We start from the raw sequence: 18,651 nt of genomic DNA on the forward strand, positions 1-18,651 counted from the left end.
CAGTGGTATTTAAGGTTTTTAATTACTTTTGGGTGTTTCACTAAAAGCGGTTGAAGCCATCATGTTTTTAGAGCTGTATTACATCATTATAATAGAATGGCCCAAGTTCTGCTTACAAATTCCTACACAGATAATATTTGTTTCCAAGGACTAATAATATGTTGGATTGTTGAATTTGAATATGCACACAGAACTGCATGCTAAGGACACAGAATAGTGGTAAGTAGTGGCTAACAGATCGACATTGCGAAACTACTAAACAAAGAACAACCCATTTTAGAGGCTGGGGATGTAGCTCACATGGTAGAGCGCTCGCTTTGCATGCGAGAGGTACGGGGTTCGATACCCCGCATCTCCAACTCTGAAAGAAGCTCCTTCATTTACTTTACGAGAACTTAGAGATACAGAAGGAGTGGGCCATGAGATTGTTAGATTTATACGAGAACTCAGAGATACAGAAGGAGTGGGCCATGAGATTGTTAGATTTATACGAGAACTCAGAGATACAGAAGGAGTGGGCCATGAGATTGTTAGATTTATGAAGTTGTTGGAAACTTTTTCATCAGATTTATGAAGTTGTTGGAAACTTTTTCATCATATTCATTGTTTCACAATTCTAAATAATCAAACAATCCAACATTTCATCATATTCATTGTTTCACAATTTCTAAATAGTCAAACAAAAGGATTGTTGGTTTACAGAAGGAGTAGATTGTTAGATTTATGAAGTTGTTGGAAACTTTTTCATCATATTCATTGTTTCACAATTCTAAATAATCAAACAATCCAACATTTCATCATATTCATTGTTTCACAATTTCTAAATAGTCAAACAAAAGGATTGTTGGTTTACAGAAGGAGTAGATTGTTAGATTTATGAAGTTGTTGGAAACTTTTTCATCATATTCATTGTTTCACAATTCTAAATAATCAAACAATCCAACATTTCATCATATTCATTGTTTCACAATTTCTAAATAGTCAAACAAAAGGATTGTTGGTTTACAGAAGGAGTGGGCCATGAGATTGTTAGATTTATGAAGTTGTTGGAAACTTTTTCATCATATTCATTGTTTCACAATTCTAAATAATCAAACAATCCAACATTTCATCATATTCATTGTTTCACAATTTCTAAATAGTCAAACAAAAGGATTGTTGGTTTACAGAAGGAGTGGGCCATGAGATTGTTAGATTTATGAAGTTGTTGGAAACTTTTTCATCATATTCATTGTTTCACAATTCTAAATAATCAAACAATCCAACATTTCATCATATTCATTGTTTCACAATTTCTAAATAGTCAAACAAAAGGATTGTTGGTTTTGATGATATAGAGGAGTTGTTAAAGTGTATGATAAACAGATTTTTTTTAGTAAATGAAGTAAAATAACAGGTCTTTCAACTACCTAACTTTTCTGGTTAAAATATCCATAAATATATACCAGCATGAGGATTTTCATATTAAATTGATTTTCAACACCATGATTATGGTTGAAAATGGATAAACATGGAAAATTGACAAACATCATTGGTTTACGTAAACACCGATAGACCTCATCATGAAGCCTTGTACTTCTATATTTTCCCTATACTTTATTCCAAAAATTAATTAAAACAAGTGTAATTCAAGTCTAGGGCTTAACATAGTGGTTGAGAATAAGATCTTTCATCAAAAATGTCATACTGATTGGTGATGAGTTCTTATTTTACTTCAACATCAACTCCAGAATATTTTTTTCTTTACCTAAGAGAGCACAAACTTCCTTTCCCTTCGTTTTCTATATTCATAATTTAAACCACTTCAACATTTTCATTCACCCCTTTTAAGATATGCTACTTTTAAAAATAGAGAAAAACACTCCTATCAAGAGATAAAATAAATTTGACTTACATAACTAATTTTCATTGCCATCAACATAAAGTTTAAAATTTTAAAATTGTGTAATTTACAAAGCATTACCTATATTAAATAGTTCACAATATTTCAAGTTTATGTATCAATATCCTTTCTCATTTTGATATTTAATATTGTCAATTATTTTAGTGTTATATATTACAATTTATCTTACTACAATGATATATCACTTTATTGTGATTTTGTGCTATATTAATGCTCTTTTTCTACATTATAAAATACAAAAGTAAACTCTTAGAAAAGTGAAAGAGGCTTAATTAATATAATTAATTGAATTTTGAGAAATTAACATTAATTTAATCGAAAAAAATATATTATATCTTTTCAATTTCATTTTTTAATGAACTTAAAACATTAAATGATAAATTATCTAAATTTAACAAATTTAATATACAACACTATTCAATTTATAAAAAACAATATCGCTAAAATTAACTATTTTTATCAAATTCAATTTTTAATGAACTTAAAACATTAAATGATAAATTAACTAAATTTAACAAATTTAATATACAATACTATTCAATTTATGAAAAACAATATCACTAAAATTTAATTTATAATATTAAGTAAATTTATAAAAAAACAATATCACTAAAATTGAGTATATCTATATGGATGTGATCTCTCAAAACTTAATCCATCATGTTTTTTAAATGCGAACTAGTTATGTAAAAAAATGAGTGACATAATATCTAAAAATTTGTCTAAAATTAATGGGTTAAAAAATTTCTAAAATTAAACTAATGGACAAAGACATAAAGACTCTATCTTAAAATAAAGAATTTCACAATACAACTAAATTAAATAGGATTGGAATATTCAATAAATTTAATATTATGACCCAACAAGATAGCGAACTTTGTATGACACATTCTAAGTCTTACATTATTTATACCCAAGCTATTTGGGCTTTCATTTAGTTGCAACTCAATTTTATTTCTTATAAGAAATTTATTTTGATTGGATCAAACCATTATATAAAGAACAAAATTAACCATTTACTTTATTTATATCATATAATTTTATTATTTTTTATAGACTTTAAGTTTCTGTGGTCATTTTTTGGAAAAATATGATCTGATTATCCACAGTACTATGTTCATTATGTCGTCGTTTCGAACCCCAAATGGGGTCCATCATCATGACAGAAAATGAATGATTGATTGAGAAAAGAATCTATCAACCAAAAAAAATAAATAAATACCTAATAGATGATAAATTCAAGTAAAAGCTGACTAATTTAATTCAATTTTTATTATTTTATTTTAATTTTAATTAATTAATTTATTTTATTTTAATTCTTATTTTTATTAACCTAATATGAATTAGTAAATAATAAAACTAATTAATTCTATTGAAATAACATTAAATGTAATAATAAGTTTATTTGTATAATTAATTTTTAATTTTAATAAGTTTTTAATTTTAATTTTAATTTAGTAACCTAATTGAATATAATTAGTTTATTTTAATTTATATTTATATTTATTTTAACTTAATATGGATTACTATAATAATAATAGTAATAATAATAAGTCTACTTAATTTTTAATGAAATAAATAAATAAATAACTAGATAATAAATTAAATATAATTAATTAATCGACTAAATACTTAACTAGGAAAGTAATAAATGATTTGATTTGATTTAGATTTAGATTATTTTATTTTTATTTTTATTTTTATTTATAATACTTTATAGATTAATTTTGTTTAATAAATATTTAATTCCTAAGTACTTAACTAACAAAGTCATAAATTATTTATAGACTAATTTCATTTATAAATTTTTAATGTTAATGTTAAAATATGTTGTCACTGGAATTAAATTTATTATTTTTATTTTATTTGATGATTTTTTAGAATATTTATTTCAATAAGAGTAGTTTTTTTTCATATTTGATGATTGATTTTGAGAAAATTTGTGAGGGTGTGGAAAAGTGTTTACCTTACCCATTCCTACATTTACATGATATTATATAACTTAGTTTTATGATACAACTTTATTTTCAAGCCCTTGAAACTAATGAACCATGTATTTCTAAATGACTAGTTATAATTTGTCAAAAAATAGAAAATAGAAAATTAAACTTTAATTCACAAACCATTAATTATCTCAAACTCATGGCATCATATTACATTTGAGAGATTCTCTATACCAAAAATCCATGATTAAATATGATTATATTCAATAATTATTAAGCTAAGATTCTAATTAATAAAAAACAATACAATTTTTACATTTAAAAATGAAATATGAAAATCTAATAAAAAAATCCTTTGATTATTATAAATATGTTCCAATAACTAAAGACATAATATATCTTATATGTATGAAGGAAAGTTTTTTTTTTTTTTTGACTAAAGAGATATCCTTCCATCACTATAAAGTTAGACAAGTTGTTCATAGCAATTTTGATAATGATATTTTTAAAATTATTTTCTTTAAATAAAAAATTTCAATTATCTAAAACTTTTTTTTTTTAATTTAATATTCAATTTACCAAAACACAATAAAAAACCATCCATAACCTCTTGACCTTATTAAGTTGATCTTTAATCTAATCTACCTCAATGTTCGTTTCCTTTGGAATTATACTTTCCTTTCATATATCTTCTTGAGATATGGTAGTAGAGATATGTACCATCCCTAGCCTCTTGACCTCATTAAGTTGGTCTTTAATCTAATCTAGCTAGATGTTAATGTATTTTGGAATTATGCTTTCCTTCCATATATCTTCTTGAGATATGTAGTATATTGTGGTGTAAGTAGATTGTGGTGTAAAAGGTAAAGAAGATGATTTCAATGATAAGTTTACATGAATACTATTTTTATGATATGTATTATATTATTTTTATTATGTTTCCTTTAATACATTTCACATAATGTTATAAAAAGGTTTTAGTAAATTTTTATAGAAAAGAATAATGATGTTTTCATTGACTAGGTCTTGAGGTCATGTGTTATGCAGTTACAAGTGTAGAGATAAAAATTATAGAATATTTATTTTTTCATAAAAATAATGTTATAAATCCAATATTTACCCATACAATAATTTTATGTGCAATGAAGACAAAATATGTTTATGAGACATGATCATAATATGAGAAAATGTAAATAGAATAAATAATTAGAATAAATGATTATCCATGTTTAAGGATAATATTTATATGATTAATTGGATATCACTGTTTTTCATAATAGTAATGGTAAATAAATTGGGTAAAGAATTATGTTAGGTATGAATAGAGGAAATACTTTGGATAGATTTTCAAGTATATATTATACTTTTAGTACTTATTAAAGATAAATATATTTTTGTTTCTGTATCTTAGCTCCAAAGATTTGGTGAAAATTTTGTTTCCCTTATTGTGTCGGTTTAAGTCTCTAGAAACATGTTGTAATCGACTTATTTATAACATTTATGAAATAGTTGTATATGGTGTAATAATAGAAAGACATCTATTAGTTGAAACATTTATAAAACAATTGTATTTGTTGTAATTTTGGAGTGATAGCTACTGAAGTTACTAATTCTCCAGAAATTCTTGTTTTAGTGGGGAGACAAAACATTATTACACATAATATAGACTAAATATAATTGTTTTAGTGGGGAGACAAAACATTATTACACATAATATAGACTAAATATAAAATTTAAAACATTATTCTAATTTCATAAAAATGTTAAAGAAAATAATATTATGAGAAATGAATAATATAAAGCTTTAAAATACAATACTATTTATTTTAAACAGATTTTGCAAATTTGGTCTAATTTAATTCACGATGGGAAATATTAATAAGTTAAGAAATATTAATAAGTTAAATGTAAATATCACATCAAAAGTAAATTCTGTAATATATTGCTACACATGTGGAGATGAATATTACAAATCACTCTGAATTTTACAATTTAGAAATGAGAAGATGAAGACATTGGGTAAAAGGTATATCCACAATGATGAGTTAAACTTTAGGGAGGGATTAATGCTAACGAAGGTGGTGCCAGATTATCAAAATGATTAATGCTAACGAAGGTGGTGCCAGATTATCAAAAGCATCAACATCCTTAATCACTCCAGGTCCATTTGGTAACGATGAACGGGAGGAATTTGCCTCAACATTAACGGCATGTATATTAAATTTTTTGAGTTTTAGTGTAAACTTCGTTCTTTGGATATAAGTTTAACAATAACATCCTAAAATATTAGGATTGAGCATCTCAAATTATAATATGAATATCTGAACCGTTGTGGGTTCTTTTAAATATACGTAGTAATAAAATTTTCAAATATTTTTTTTAATTTGTTTGGGTAATTCAATTGGTAACGTAGAAAATTTTCTTTCAATATAAATTTAACAATAACATCCTAAAATATTAGGGTATTAGGGTGCATTTTGTTTGAGATTATTTAATTGGTAATGTAGAAATTTTAGTGTAAACTTTGTTCCCGAGTGGTTGGGAGTGCTCCTTACCCGGGTTCGAAACACAATTGACACGGAAAAATTGTTGTCTGATAACGCAGCATGTTGTGACGAATGTTGATATATTCGAACTTCCTAATGTAGAAATTTTAGTGTAAACTTTGTTCCCGAGTGCTCCTTACTCAGGTTCTATATGATGCAGCATGTTGTGACGGATGTTGATATATTCGAACTTCTTCCTAAAAATGATATATTCGAACTTCCTAATGTAGAAATTTTAGTGTAAACTTTGTTCCCGAGTAGTTGGGAGTGCTCCTTACCCGGGTTCGAAACACAATTGACACGAAAAAATTGTTGCCTGATAACGTAACTATATGATACAACATGTTGTGAGGGATGTTGTCCCCCTTCTCTAAATTTTTTTTATAAATTTAACAATAACATCCTAAAATATTAGGGTTGAGCATCTGTAAAAAAATTTGTAAATGCGACGAAAATCGTAGCGTCAAAATACGCAGAAATCCAATCTGTTATGGCCTATGCAGGTCTCGAACCTGCGACCTTCGCGTTATTAGCACGACGCTCCAACCAACTGAGCTAATAGGCCAGTTGTACGAAATAGTGGGTGATCTATTGGTGAGGGTTTATGTAAGAAGAATAGTGGTAACGGCGATCGAAAACTTTCTGTCGTCACTCAACGGACCTAGAAGTAGGCATATCCAGTTGCGGGTGAACTTACATTTTTTTCCTTCTTTATAAATACGATTTTGGTAAATTCCCATTGAAAGTGCGCATCTCTAATTTCTATTCAGCGAATTGAACATTGTGTTAAAAGGTGGCAGATGAACATTGTGTTAAAAGGTGGCAGGAGTGTTGCAGAGAGATGAAGGTCCACATACATGCTGCTGCAAAAGGAAGGTGAAGGAGTCGGTCTCGTCCATGAACAGTCAGCACTCTGAGGCGCGAGGTCATCTACCACTACAGATATACAGTGCAACTTAGATGTTAATCCCTTGAGCGTCCCACACCTCTGTATAATGCAGCGTCCTAATGCTTGGTTTTGCTCTTTTCTTTCTTTAAATACAATATTCAAAGATATTCATAATTTTCCTCTTACTTACATCAAATAAAAACAAAAAAATCACATCCAATACCTACTTTTTATAAAATGTTTAAATTTAAATATTCCATATCCTATCAAAATGTTTAAATCTCAATAATCGATATTTGTATTATTAGGAAATTGCTTTACATGCAAAAATAGTTGTTGCTACGGGTCTACTACAAGAGAAACTAAAACATTAGTATATTCCATATCCTATCAAAATGTCTAAATCTCAATAATCGATATTTGTATTATTAGGAAATTGCTTTACATGCAAAAATAGTTGTTGCTACGGGTCTACTACAAGAGAAACTAAAACATTAGTATAGCAAGAAGGTATTTAGCATGGTATAGTGTCTAAATTAAAAAAAAACCTACCTTGATGGTATAACATATATCTATCGGCTTTTCTAATGACATTAACAATAACATACATATCTAAGTTAGCAACACAACAATAACATACATATCTAAATTGGTAGTGTTGCTGTGCATAAACAATATCACAAAAATAAAATGAAGTCTTATCTATTTGGATAGAGTCCACCTTAATTATATCTGGATGGTCCTCCTCTTCCTCTGAAGTGGTGAACTCCATGTCTGCAATCTTCTTTGCCAAAGAGGAGAGGTTGCCATTAAGCTTGTTACTCTATTTTTGCAGCTCATTAATGTGAGTCTCTGAATGCTCCACCAAGACACTTTTTGTTAGTGTTTTTAATTGCCAATAAATGTTGATAGTTTGCATGTATATAGTGTTCCAAGTTGTGGTGTTTCTGGTTCCTCAAATCCAACCACCTATCTCAGCCTCGACATTAGCATTAGTAATAAATCTATGCCCCATCCTAGCTTCCCATTCTTCTTGTCGAATCTCATTTTTGATTGCCACACGAATGGAGAACATAAATGTTTTTTTATTGCTGCACTTCACATTGAGACTTGGAGCTGGAGAGACATAGTTTTGTCTCCCTCCCCTATTGATCCAGATTCAAACAATAACGCAAAAAATTACAGATATAACCATAAATACAGAGATGCAACAGAAATAACACTTCATTTCATTAATATCAAATACTGAAATATGCTTACAAACATAATGGAAATAAGACTAGCTCAGGCAATGGTAGCTTATCTTTGAGAAGAGATGTGGCAGCTACATGTCTCTGAACTGTGTTACAATGAGGCTTGAAGGCCTATTTATTATTGAGAAACAATGGAAAATCCTAAACATCCAAAAATATAACCCTGGGAGATGAAACGCCAAACTATGGGCCCCGTTGGGGTAAGTTGGTACATCAACTTCTTGGGGTGTAACTTTGGCATACAATCTCTGTTTGACGCACATGGTACCTCGTTAAAAATATATATCCAAGGATTACAACCACTGATAGCGAATACTGAGTTAAAAATTTGTTTTTGCTGCCAATGGTTTTCCTAAAAAACAACGTTTAGGGCCTCAAATTGGCTCCAGAAGTTTAGGACTTGAAAAATTGCCAAAAATAGTAAAATGTGCTACAATTAAGGAAGCTGAGAAAATGAAAGTAACAATGGTGGGGGTCCAAGTGGAATAGGCGGGTGACCACCAATATCCACTTGGATCATTCCTCCCCCCTTAGGAAGCAATGGTCCCCATTGTGTTGAGTTCCTCCATGAGATGAGGAAACTTCTGCTGAACTTGGTCCCTGGTGAGCCATTTTCCCTGGTGAAGGAGTTGGTCTGCTTTGACAACTCGATATAGTTGGATCCTTTGCTGTCGGGTGTTCTTGATATTTGTGTCCATGATCCGATCAATTTTGGCTTGTTCCATGCAATTTGAGTTTAACTCTATTGGTGTGAGTTGTTCTGCAATGTTGAATGTGTCCAACAATGGTGAAAGTAGGGTTGAAGGTGATCCACATTGAACACTAGGTGCAAAACAAGGAATGGTGGAATACTAAGCTCAAAGGCATTGTCCTCTATTGCCTTGGTGATGGTGTATGGCCCATATCAGAGCGAGCGAAGCTTGCAGTGGGGCCTAACGAGGCGATCCTTCTGCAAATGTAGCCAAACTTTGTCGCCCACTTGGAACTTGTGTGGCACCCTATGTTGATCATGTCATTGCTTGTACTTAGCATTGGCTCTATCCAAGATGTCATGGACCTATTGGAGGATATGCTAAAATTTCTCAATGAAGTTGTTTACCTTGTCAGCTTCGGACTAGATATGAGCTGAATATGCCTAAGTAGTTGCAAATGGTATGGCCACATCAATGGGACATAAGCGTTGGAATCCCAAGCCCACTTGAAAAGGGTTGTGTCCAGTTGAGTTGTGGAGAGCCAGTTATAGCTGTGCTGGACATAGGGGAGGCTCTCATCCCATTTGCGTGGATGCTTTGAGTTGTACATGCGTAGAATGTGTACAACCATCCTGTTGACAACCTCTGTCTGGCCATCAGTTTGGGGATGGAAAGCTGTGGAATTAGTGAGCTTGTTGTCCAACATCAACCAGAGAATGAACCAAATGGTACGGAGGAACATGTTATCCCGATCTGAGATGATAGATTGTGGGATCCCAAAGTGTACCCACACTCGTTCAAAGAAGAGTTTAGCAATGGATTCTGCTATGATATTCTTCTTGTAGGCTGCCATAATGGCCATCTTCGAGAATATGTCGATGACCACAAAAGCATAATCGTTACCATGCTTAGTAGAAGGAAGGCCCAACATGTAATCCATGGAGATGGATTCCCAAGTTCGACTAGGAGTAGGTAGCAAAGTATAGAGGCCTTTCTTCTTAATGGTCGGTTTGGAAATGACACAGGCAATGTAGGATCTAATGTACTTCCCGACATCTTGTCAAAGATTCGACTAATAGAAATACTTATGTAGTATTGCCACTATTTTCTCGACCCTGAAATATCCAGCGACCCGACTATAGTGTGCTTCCCAAATAATCTTGGCACGCTCGCTTGAAGGAACACAAAGGTGTCCCAGGTGGCATAACAATGCATCCTGGAGGTGAAAATCTGACACTTGCTGACCCTCCAAGAGTGTCTGATATGTGTGGTCAAATTCTGGGTCGCTTTTGTAGAGAAGTGGCCAATCGAAAGTCTCGTACCCACAAGAGTTAAGCACGGTGGTTAACACCATGATCGGGGGTCGGGCTGAGGCAATTTGCAACATTATTGGTGCTGCACTTCTTGTAATTGATATTCAAATGGAATTGTTGCAGGTATGTGGACCACTTTTGATGGCGATCATTCTGCAACTTCCCTTGCATCTGTATGAACTGCAAGGGTCGGTGGTTTGTGTGGATGACCATTTCCTTCCCCAAAATGTAATGCTTCTATTGTCGGCATGCCTGCACAATGGAATACCTCTCTTTGTCATAAGTGGGATACTTCCGGATGGTGTCTGAAAGTGTCTCACTATGATATGCCATTGGACACCCTTGTTTAGTAAGGACTACCCCAATAGCATAGTCAGAGGCATCTGTCTCGATCTCAAATGGTTTTTGCAAGTCTGGTAATGTGAGCACTAGTGTAAAGCAGAGACGATGTTTCAACTCTGTGAATGATTTATGTTGATATTTAGACCAAAATAATTTTTCTTTCGCTTCTCCATTGGTGACTTGACTCAAGGGCCAAGTGATATGAGAGAACCCCAACATGAACCTGTGGTAAAAATTGGCAAGACCCAGAAAGATGCGGAGCTCTGTCAGAGTGGTTGGGGCTGGCCAATTGTTTGGTCAATTTAGTGTGTCCTAAATTTCTATTTAAAATGTCAATCCGGGAGTCGTAAACTGTTGAAGTGAAGTGCACTATATATGCAAGATAACCGATTTCTTAGCTCTTTGTCGTTTTTGAGTTTCTGGTTTGTTTTTGGGTTTATCTTCTGTGATCCCTAGTGTGAGATGGCGAAATTGAAAGTCAAGTATGGATGGTAATGGTGATTTCTACAATGATTCAGATATGGATGGTAATGGTGATTTCTACAATGATTTTCCAAACTTTAAAGTTCTAAAAAAGAAGGTTTCAAACTAACTGTGATGAAATCAATTCTCAAAAGGAAATAAATGCACCAAAACAGTGAATTAGTGACAATGGCCCAATATCCTTACTGCTGTATGAAAAGAAAATAAAAACTGAACTCAAAGCAACTCAAAGACTGAAAGAAAGGCAACTAAATCACACTACTTCAACCCACATTCTGACCCTTCACCTTTCGAATCGCTCTGGCTATAGGAAGTAATCATAAACAAGCTGAGTAATATGATATCTAAATTGCAGGAAATCAAATTGCATAAAAGGAAACTAAGATTTAACTACTCATTCATATTTCAATTCTTGAAAATGACATAAGTAATTTAATCTCTAACTTGCAGGAAAGCAAACTAAATCATACTACATCAAATAATATTCCGATTCCTCACTAATTGAGTCGCTTGGCTATAGGAAGGAGATCATAAACAGATGAGTAATATGATATCTAAGTGGCAGAAAAGTAAATAAGCAAAGCAAAATTGAAAGAAATGACAATGCTGGAATTAAAACTCAGTAAATGAATCAACATAAAGGACAAGATGATCTCATGTCAATAATCATTAAAATTATGTAATTTGCCCGGGCTGCCTACAAGAACCTAAAAGACAAAGACTGATTAGCTAGCAACCATAAGAAAACATAAAAGGAAAAGATGAACAACAGTTAATTATAAACATCAGGAAATATATATACAGGAAACTAATTATAAAAGCAATAACATAATGAAAGAAGGCGAGAAATTATACAGTAGATACATGGCTTTGGTGTATAGGGGCCCTCTGCAACCTCAGCCAATCAATACTCAGTCACAAATGGAACTCAAGAATGTTGTCTTCTCATATATTAAAGTGCAGTAAAAATATAGAAATAGAGCATGGTACAGTGGCTCGTAAAACATAATCAATATTACATACGAAAATCTAACTGTCAAGCGTTTGATAACGCGTTATTTATAAGTGAAAATGCTGCAACTAATTCCTAGATTCTACGCTGCCAAACAGACACGTAAATCTTCACGACCTGAGATCTAGCGATATGGTAATTATGACAGTTAAATCCATGGAGTGGTGGCTGCTCGATTCAGTTCACGGGTTGATCCACAGGTGTGCCAACACCTCTGGAAATTGAGGATCGTGCCACACAAACCTTCACGTGGGCAAAACAGAGCCATGCCACCACAAAACTCTTGGTTTTACCCCTCCTTTGACCGTCTTTGACCATGGCTGTTTGTGAGTGATTTGGCTGAACTGAGGGGACACGCTCCATGTACATGTCACTTGCAGCTTACCCATGTGGCTAGATTCTCCATTGGACACCTGTAACATAGTCTTTAACAAAATGGCTGCGGAAACTTGAGCTGGCTGCGGAAAGTGACAAGTTTCCGCAGCTGCTTTGTCACTTTCCGCAGCTGCTTGAACAAAAATCTAAATCAAACAGTAGTCATAAACATAGTTAGGAAACCATTTCATAAGCTCTTTTTAGACTAATATGCAATGATTTGAGAGCTTGGTGGATCAAATAGATGGAAAAGAAGGTTGAAAAGGTATATAGGGTAGATGCAGGTTTGGGACTCAACACGAATCCCAAATGACTTGGATCTTGGTTGGATCCACATATACCCCCCGTTCATCAATAATGTATCCTAGATACTGAACCTGCGTCATGCCAAAAGTGCATTTCTCCAAATTGGCACACAACTTGTGTTGCTGTAGTGTTTGGAGAACTTGTCGGATGTGGTGGAGGTGCTCTTCCCAACTCTAGTTGAAGATCAAGATGCCATCCAAGTATACCACTACAAATGAGTTGGTGAATGGCCAAAAGATGTCATCCATCATCCTCATGAAGGTTGTAGGATCATTCGTCAACGTGAAAGGCATAACCAGGCACTCGAAAAGGCCCTCCTTGGCTTTGAAGGTAGTCTTCCACACATCAGAGGGTTCGAACGGTACTTGGTCATATCTAGACTTCAAGTCGATCTTGCTAAAATATTTTCACCCCTTGAGTTGGTCCAGAAGATCATAAATCCATGGGATCGGGTACCTATTCTTGACAATGATCTTGTTCAGCCCTCGATAGTCAATACAGGGTCTCCAAGTCCCATCCTTCTTCTGTACCAACATGATCGAGCTCCCATATGGCAATAAACTCGACCATATGTGACATTTCTGCAGTAGCTCCTCAGTCTGCCTCTTGATTTTGTCATTCTCCAAAACAAAGTGCCGATAGATGGGTCCATTGGGAAACAACACACCTAGGATCAGATTGATGGAGTGTTTTACCTGACATTGCAGAGGCACCCCTGCAGGGGAGGTGAAGATGTCCTCGTACTCCTCCACGACCTTGTGAACCTGTTGTTATCATGTGGAGGGGCCCTGTTTGGAGGTCATGGGCATCGTCTTCTTCTTTCATTGAGGGTGTATCATCAGGAAAACAAATTTCTCGGTTTTTGAAATGAACTTACTACATTGTTTTGCAGTAACCAAAGAGATGGCGGTAGGCGGTGCTACCTCTAGTATCTTGTATAATTTATTTCCCAAGGTAACAGTAACAGCGCGAGGCCTTGACTCATACACAGCATGTCGCTTCCACAAGTATGGTTGGCTGAATAATACATCACAAACATCAAGAGGAGGAACGTCACATAATACCTCATCCGTGAAGGGCTTGGTGATGTATGGAAGGCGACACTACTGGCTGACGCGAAGATCCTGTCCTTGGTGAAGCCACCTGATGGTGTATGGTTGTGGGTGTGCTATGGTCTATAAGCCCAGCCACTTCAAGGCGTCTGCTGAAATGAGGTTCTTTTGGCTCCTGCTGTTGACAATGAACTGTAGCAGGGAACCCTTTAACCACATCTGGGAGTGAAAGAGGTGCTCCCCCTCCTCTGGATCTTCAGGTTCCTCCTTTTGGATCTTCTTGGTGGCAACAGTGGCGTTGGGCTCCACATCGATAATCTGCTTCCCTTTTTCAGGTTTTGACTCAGGGTCGGAACATGCATTTGATTTAGAAGCCTTCAGCTTGACCACTAGTGATTGCTTGGCCTGACACTCACTTGTGTTGTGAGTGGAGCTCTTATGGAATTCACTCACTTGTGTTGTTATTTGCTTGCGGCTTTGGCGAGTTGTCCTAGGCCGCCTCGTCTTGGCTTTGTCCTTTGTTCTGCGGTTTGGGGGAACCTTTCCCTTGCTTTAGATTCACAAATCCAAAGTCTCGCTTTTTCTGTTTAAGCTTCTGCTCTATCTTGACATTGTATCAATATGCCATGCTGAGCGAGGAGATGTCCTGGAACTACATATCATCCTAGATGTAGCTGTGTAGGTAGCCGCATTACTTAAGTACCAAATGTTTCTCATAATCCTTGATACGCAACTTCGTGCGAAGGGTATGAAAAACATTGGTAAACTTCGGCACGTCTTGATCCCTTCCCTGTCACAACGTGGTCCACTTTATGTATTTATCCTCATAGCTCTCGACAGGGTAGTATTGCTCCTTGATGGCATCCCAGAATGAATTCCAAGTGGGTGCCGCTGACAACAGTGAGGGCACACTTTCATCCTTCTGATCACAATAGGTTTCCCACCAATCCTTAACGTGGGGGGCGGCTTTGAGAAGAGAAAAAGTAATCTTTTCTCGGTTGGAAAAATATGAACAGAAAAATGTCCTTCTAGCAGATTTAACCATTTATCTATGACGTATGCATCTATTTGGCCCTCAAATATGGGAATGTCAAAGTTTACTTGTACCTTAAAAGGAGTGGTGCCTCCAGAGTGGCTGTTGGATGTGGATGCGCCGCCGGTGGGCAACCGTTGAAGGATCTGATCAAAGTTATCCATCATCACATTCCTTTGTTTCTTGAGGGCCTCCTCAAGCAATATTTTGATAGGATCTCCTGCTCCCTCATCTTTCTTTTCTTCCCCCATGGGCGACCGTCGGGGTTTGCGAGGCTGATCTTGCAAAGGTTCAACCAGATCGAGCCCTAACTCCTTATACCCCGACCTCGTTGGGGACATGCAAAGAAAAATAGAGAAAGAGAAGACCACTTTGATACCACTGATCCAAATTTAAACAAGAACACAACAAATTACAGATATAACCATAAATACAGAGATGCAGTAGAAATAACACTTCATTTCATTAATATCAAATACTGAAATATGCTTACAAATAGAATGGAAATAAGACTAGCTCAGGCGATGGTAGCTTATCTCTGAGAAGAGATGTGGTGGCTACATGCCTCTGAACTATGTTACAATGAAGCTTAAAGGCCTGTTTATTATTGATAAACAATGGAAAACCCTAAACATCCAAAAACCCAACCCTAGGAGATGAAATGCCAAACTATGGGCCTCGTTGGGGTAAGTTTGTACATCAACTTCAACTTTGGCATATGATCTCCGTTTGACGCACACGGTACCTCGTTAGAAAGATCTATCAGAGGATAACAACTGCTGACAGCGAATACCAAGATGAAAACTTATATTCACCTACCGTGTTTTTCCCAAAAAAACGTCGTTTAGAGCCTCAAAACAGCTCCAGAAGTTCAGGACCCGAAAAACTGCCAAAAATAGTAAATTGTGCTACAATTAAGGAAACTGAAAAACTAAAAGAAACAATGGTGGGGGTCCAAGTGGAATAGGAGGGTGTCCACAAATATCCACCTGGATCACCTATGGGTAGTAAGGCACGCTAGCCTGGATATGGTAGGGGGTAGCAAAGAAACTATGGGGAAAACCAAGGGCAAAAAAATTCGTAGTAGGCAAAAGGATGGGGCTAGCTGACTGAGGGCAGGGATCAAGATACTAGGGATAAGGGGATTTGTAATGACTATACATGGAGGGACAAGAACAAAGGTGTTGACCAACTTTAGAGAGGAGAGACTATCACAAATAGAATGACATTTTTCACTAAATCAAAGCAAACAAAGCCCATCCATACAAACCAAGGAAAAAAGGAGGATAAACAAAGAAAGTCTTGACATAGTAGGGAAATACAGAGCATAGATCAAGAAAATAGAGACAATTGCAAGGACTAAATTCCTAGACCCAATAAACTACACAGAGACCTTTACGATTAAATGAAAATATAAAGAAGAAAACTGCATGAAAAGATGAAGAGGGTGGATATTGAACTTGCTTGTCAATGCGTTGAAACAAAGCCACTCCTATGTATTTCCCTAATCTAACCTCACAGTCTACAAGCTTTGTAGAATTGCAAAGCCATAAAGACATAAACATGCGAGTCCAGTTGCACTCAGAGTTTCTAGTCCCATATTCTCTCTCCAAAGGAAAATCAAGCGCAAAGAGGAAAATTTTTGTATGGAAGTAAACAAATAATATTATGTTGTTTGAGCCAACCCATTCACCAAGTAAACTCTCACAAAACCAATTATCCAAAATCCAAGTGAGATACTAGTATATCTTCAAACTCGAGCATATCCATCACCCATATTGTTCCCACTAAGTGCCATGAAAGAGGCATAATATCGAGGCAACCTACTTTGCATTTCCAGTCTACACCACTACCTTTTAATAATCCATTCTCAACTTTCTTTGATGCCTTACCCATCCATTATATCAAACAATGTCAAGTAAAGGTTGCCATTAGACCGTTATTTTTGCACATAGATGTCATTCAATGACCCCATGAGTGGGTACATTTCTTTTTAAATAATATTTATAATAATTAAATAAAAAGCTTATATTTTTATAAAACCTTACTTGAAATATAATAATGTAACTATATATCATAATATAAGAATTTTTTAGGTATAAAAATGTGTAACTATATATCATAATATAAAAAAAAAAAAATTAGGTATAAAAATGTTTTAATAAAAATCATACAAGGAAGTTTAATTTTTCTCATAAATTTATATATTTTATGGTAAGATAAAGTTTGATATTGATTTATTTTTCTTTTCAAAATTTTTATTATTTTGAAATTTTTTATTAAGTTGAAAAAATATTAATTAACTTAATCCTCAATAAAAATATATATTAAAAAAATAAAATAAAATATATTAAAAAATAAAAATATTTTTTATAATAATAATAATAATAAAATTATATTAATCATTAATAGTTGTGTGGCTTGATCTTGATCTTGCTCACTTGGAGCTTTTCATAATGTATCCACATCATTAACTTAAACACTAAACACTAGTGATTTTAGTTTTTTATTAATTTATATTTATTAAATGTGAAAAATACCAAGATACAATATTATGAATGTAATTTTTTTAATTAAAAATTGTGATAAAAGTCAAATAAATTAAAATGTTAAAAAACACGGTATGTAATTTTTATTACAAGATTTTTAGGAAGTGTTTTCAATGAATTATTCAAAATGCAATGCATTTTTATGCAAGTTTTGTTAGGATGAGTTAATATTTATTTTGTAAAAACATTATGTATATATTCAAATTATGAAGATTCTTGTCAAATACATGTTTGAAATTATGAAAATTTGTGTATTAATAAAAACTATTACAATTATTTCAATCAATTATTGTTTATGGGAATTATTTTCAATAGTTAAGTGAGATATTGATATTTTTGATTCAGATTTAAATTTCCATTAATAATATTATAAATTATAATATTTTATTATATAATTTTATTTTCTGAATGTGATTTACGCCGAAATTTCTTCTGACAATTTTATTTTGATAATTCGTGTAAAAAAAATTGATTGTGATTATTAAACGGTAACAGCGATTGCTAAGTTGCATATTTTTTTAAGCAATTTTGTTAATTTTATCCGAATGCTGGAAGAACTGACAGCGTGCTTTTAGGCCTTTGACTCGGATACCGCGGGGATCAAAGCGTCTCTTCATTTGAGGTAAACGTTGGTCTGCAATGAAAATTAAAGGAGCATATCCACATTTTATACTTTGTGCGGTCAAAAGAATTATGGAGGATATTCTCTTTTATAAGCTTAATTCTCTTTTATAAGCTTATGAGCTTAAAGCATTTAAAGTTTCTCATATTACCTCATATTCGAGTGGAATAGTGGACACTCGGAGGCGTGGACTCATGGTTAATGATTACTTTATTTGAAAATTGAGAATTTGTTTGGGTGGTAAACTAAAACCTAAGATTTAATGCGGAGGATTTGAAAGGTGTAAGACGGTGTTGTGAGGTGTGTTAATCTTTTTTGTGTTTAACCATTAAAGATTT

The 18,651-nt window shown here is 33.6% G+C and overlaps 2 non-coding genes across 2 annotated transcripts; one reads left to right on the forward strand and one right to left on the reverse strand.

Annotated features, from left to right (window-relative positions):
• Positions 1–285: 285 nt before the first annotated feature.
• On the forward strand, positions 286–358 carry TRNAA-UGC (transfer RNA alanine (anticodon UGC)). Its single transcript has one exon. It is a non-coding gene; the product is annotated as a tRNA-Ala (tRNA).
• Positions 359–6,883: 6,525 nt separating this feature from the next.
• Positions 6,884–6,957, reverse strand: TRNAI-AAU (transfer RNA isoleucine (anticodon AAU)). The gene has a single exon. It is a non-coding gene; the product is annotated as a tRNA-Ile (tRNA).
• Positions 6,958–18,651: the final 11,694 nt, after the last annotated feature.

The sequence above is a fragment of the Pinus tabuliformis genome, chromosome 6, assembly GCF_031772625.1.
Source record: "Pinus tabuliformis cultivar Carrire ecotype Pingquan chromosome 6, CPIR1, whole genome shotgun sequence".
NCBI classification, from domain to species: Eukaryota; Viridiplantae; Streptophyta; class Pinopsida; order Pinales; family Pinaceae; genus Pinus; species Pinus tabuliformis.